This window comes from Macrobrachium rosenbergii, chromosome 53, assembly GCF_040412425.1.
Source record: "Macrobrachium rosenbergii isolate ZJJX-2024 chromosome 53, ASM4041242v1, whole genome shotgun sequence".
NCBI classification, from domain to species: Eukaryota; Metazoa; Arthropoda; class Malacostraca; order Decapoda; family Palaemonidae; genus Macrobrachium; species Macrobrachium rosenbergii.
Window position 1 is genome coordinate 7,165,324 of NC_089793.1, and position 5,000 is coordinate 7,170,323.

The 5,000-nt window shown below is 33.9% G+C and overlaps 1 protein-coding gene across 1 annotated transcript in view; it reads right to left on the bottom strand.

Annotated features, from left to right (window-relative positions):
• LOC136834247 (heparan sulfate glucosamine 3-O-sulfotransferase 6-like) overlaps positions 1-5,000 on the bottom strand; it is a 149,141-nt gene that overhangs the window by 31,029 nt on the left and 113,112 nt on the right. The gene's annotated exons all lie outside the window — the stretch shown is intronic.

A 5,000-nucleotide genomic window follows, 5' to 3' on the forward strand; every position in this document is an offset into this window, starting at 1 on the left:
ATCCGAACCTCATTATAGTGAGAAATGAATTTCTATCACCAGAAATAAATTCCTCTTATTCTTCACTTACTGGTCGGAGAATCGAACTCGCGGCCAGCAGAGTGCTAGCTGAGAACGGAACCCACTCTCCCAACGAGGAACTATTGTTGTCTATAAAATATGATATTTTATGTCTAACTGATATGCACAGTTATCGTATATTTGTTTTACGCCGTACACACTTTTTCGATTCTACGCAGCAGGTGTTTCCCATTTGACACTGGGTTGACTGGTTGGCGGTAGGCCTTGAGAGATGCAGCCCTAGCAAATGAGCCATTACAGCACCTACATCAAGACGCTACGATCAATACATACATATATATATATATATATATATATATATATATATATATATATACATATATATATATATATATATATATATATATATATATATATATATATATATACTGTATATATATCACAAACACAATTGTTCTGTGCATTAATGCAATTACTTATGGACCTCATTCAAACTGGACTAGATACCATCCAGTTTGAATGAGGTCCTGTTAGTAAATAAATATATATATATATATATATATATATATATATATATATATATATATATATATATATATATATACACACGTATATGTGTGTACATATGTGTGTATACATGCGTTTGTGTCTGTGTGTGCGAAGAAATTCCATACCACTCAAGATAGGAGATCTCAAAAAAACATATGTTTAAATTTGGCTCGCGGAGGTCGTAACTTCTTCCTTTCCTTAACTTTCCCGAGAAGCTAATATTCTCCAAGGAAATTATACGAAAAAGGATATTCTCCTTCAGGAGTTTGTGGTCTCGATCCCGCATCCTCAGGAATCGCGATCATACACTCTTCACCTTATGCGCATGTGTATTTATGTTAATATTAAGAGTGAATGTATTCATACACTTATTTCTTAATTCATAAAAGACGCACATGTGAATATATATATATATATATATATATATATATATATATATATATATATATATATATATATATATATATATATATATATATATATATATACATATATAGTATACATATAAATATGCCAATATATATATATATATATATATATATATATATATGTACATATCTAAATTGTTTATATATACATAAAGAACATCTAAAACACATACACAGTATATATACATATACGCACATATATATATGTGTATTTTATATATATGTATATGTCTGTGTATAAATGTATTTATGCATGTACGTACGTAAGCATATATGTGGTCTGGAGAAAGCAGTCTTATAAAAACACAGCGTAAACCATTTGTATAAAAATCACGAAACTACAACATAAGAAACACAATGAAGCATACACAGAGCATGACGACAAAGAACCCTGTGCCAATCCCGACTTAACCAATAAACAACAAACTATTCCCAACAATGAAGTCAAACCCAAAACGGCCAACTGACCCAAGACGAATGTCACTAATTGCGGAACAACCCGAAATAAAACCCGGATGAAAGACGCGGTAATCCGTTTGAATCCGTCAAAGGGAACAGAGTATCCGTAATTACTGGCCTTTGCGAAGGAGCTAATGGCCTCTATAAAGGAGGTTTATAAAGGGCTGTGATGTATAAGACTTGGGATACAAATAGAGTGGGCTAAGGAGATAAGCTATATATATATATATATATATATATATATATATATATATATATATATATATATAATATATATATATATATATATATATATATATATATATATATATATATATATATATATATATATATATATATATATATATATATCTTGGGATGTATAGTGTCTGTTTCCGCATTTTGTTGGGAGGGGGTTGGGGTGGGAGGGAGGGGGTAGGGATTAATTAAGTGGTTATTTATCATAATCTTAAATGATACACGTACGATTTAGGAATTAATTAATTTCTTATATTCAATTGTACGTTTAAAGTACTTTTTTTCATAATAAAGCCTATATACTCGCAGATGACGGTTTATTTAACCACAAACACACACACACAAACACACACACACACACACACACACACACACACATATATATATATATATATATATATATATATATATATATATATATATATATACACATAATTAGTTCTTAAAAACATTCTCTTCTCCCCGTAACAATTTAGTTTCAAAGGATCCTTTAAAATCTGCTAAACACTTGCAAAAAACTATCCCTATTCAAATCGTGTCAATGATCTCTCGCTTGTTGTTCTTGCAATTACTGCTGTGGTTGTTGTTTATCTCCTGTTGTGGTTTAAACCATTTTTAAAACAGCAATGCCACTGAGATGTCAGCGTTCTACGCATCTGGAATTAGCGTAGCTTCTCAACAAATCTTAAATAATAACTGTCCACGAAAATACATAAAAACACTTCATTATAATCATGCACACAACGCGGGCTCGTTAACGCAACAATTATTGTTAATTATAGCCACCGCTAATTACACGTTTTGTTAATTATGCCTCCCAAGACTATAATTCCGGCCACTTCATTAACTGATAAAATGGTCTAATTCACGCGCCAGGCAATTCAATAACCTCTTTCATTTGCCTGTGTTGGCGACGATGAAGCTTTCAGTAAATTTAAATCACGGGATGAATTTGTTGACATAATTGGTTATTTGGCTGTCGGGCGAATTCAGCTGCCGAATTCCCAAGTAAATGCTGATGAATTTCCAATAAATTCTGTCGAATTCACGAAATATTCTTAAGAATTCCCGATGAGTTTAGCCGAGTTCCTAATGAATTATGACAAATTCCCATTGAATTCTGCCGAATTTCCAATAAATTCTGCCAAGATCACAACGAATTCTGCCGAATTCCTAATAAATTCGACCGAATTCCCAACAAATTCTGCCGAAATCCCAATAAATTCTACCAAATCCCCAATAAATTCCAATACCCATTAAATTCTGCCGAATTCCCAATAAATTCTCAGAACTTCCCAATAAATTCACGCCCATCAATGGAAAAAAAACTCCCAGTGTTTGAAAAGTCATCAGCACTGGGAACATAATTCATATTCACTCATTCGGCGGAACCGAATCGTAGATAGATTTGCAGGAATGGCCGTGAATTTGCATGAAATAGCAGGAGGGCTGGGGACGAATTTCATGCATGACCAATATGTGGGAGAGGGAGATGGACAGCTCAGAGTGGCTCTGACATTTGAGGCATTAAATATTTTTTTTTTTTTAGTTTATTGATAGAATGGTGTCCAGAGGTAATTATGTAATAAAAATGTAACAAGAGAAAGAGATGCAGATAATAAAGATGAAATACAAGGATCAAAAGGTGGAAATGGTAGAGGGGTTGGACAGGAAGATCGAGCGAAATTGAAGAAAGGAAGTGGGACTTTTAGTAATGCCTACAGTGCACCACGCGAGGTGCACTGACGGCACTAACCCACTACCGGGAGAAGTGGATAGAAGTATCTCTGAAAGGAAAGGTATTGTTTATGTTTGTTAAGTTAACAGAATTATGGTCAAAGATAATTGCGTAAAGTGTTATTTGCATAATTGATATCACAGGACACTTAAGATAATCAGTTAAAATAAATAGTCTGTCCTTTTACATAAATAAGAGAAAAAAAAATTGGAATTTTCACCTTACAAGAGGTTATTGGTATAATTTTTTTACATTTTTTTTTTTTTAGTTTTATAGCGACCGCTTTATTTTTTATAGTGGGAACCGAGATGGGGGGAAAAGGTGGCCAGGTCACGTAAGAAACGCATATCAAAGGACTTCATCCCTGGACTGACAACAGAGCCGCCTCTTGAAATTAAGAAGTTTATATAATTTACTCGATTACTTTTTTTTTTATTCAGAGCTTAATTTAAGGTCGATTATCTTTCATACCGTATTCTTAAAATCATTAAAGCGAAAATGATGCCTCATTACATACAGATAACGATACAGGGTTACAACACACGCCACCTGTTATTTCTGCTTTCGCATCGTAAACGTGATAAATGCTTGAAGCCGCACCTCGTACGATTCAATTATCTCCTGCCTTTGGTTCCCCAGGGCGTCGAAGAAGCTTTTGGGATATTATTTTAATCACGGACATGTAGTTATATTATGCCTTCACACGGAACGCACGGTGCTGGGCGCTGATAGCAGTTTCGGCACTGTGCTTTCGATTACATTGAGGTCGTCAGTGGACATGCTGTAGGCGGGTACCCTTACACAACCACAAACACACAAACACAACACACATACACAACATATATATATATATATATATATATATATATATATATATATATAATATATTATATATATATATATATATATATATATATATATATATATATATATATATATATATATATATAGTCCCGCTAATCCGCAAAGTTCCTATAAGTCTGTAAAATCCGCTAGCCCGCGAAGTCCTTAGCTCCCTAAGTCCGCTACTCTGGTAGGACATTCTAGCTTTAAATGAAAATGTGGGCGAAGCCCAAATGTCAAATTTAGCGTAGCCGAGTTAAGGGAAGTTCGTTAGCCCACACTTTCTCCTAATTTTTCGCCCGTTCCTTTTGTCCGAAATCATCCTAATTGCGAAGACGGCGTCACGTTCCCTCCCGCACGTTCGGCCTCGTTCTTAATAAAGAGGCGCATTACACTACATTGCGATTTCACCTCGACAAGTGAAAGGAGCTTTGATATTTTTAGATATAGCCAGTTATTGCGAGTAAAGATTGTACGAAGACTGATAGCTTGCTGTATATTTTCTATGACAAGTGAAAGGTGGTCAGTGCTAACTTAGATATTTTTAGATATAGCCAATTAGTGCCAAACATTGTACGAAGACAGATAGCTTGTTGTATATTTTCTATTACTTTTACCACGAATGCAATTAATGATATTTATACAAAGAGGACAGACAGTTACAGATGTGTCCGAGAATACTTTTGGCATATTTTAGCATCTCGATGCCGATTTCAGCTGCAAAA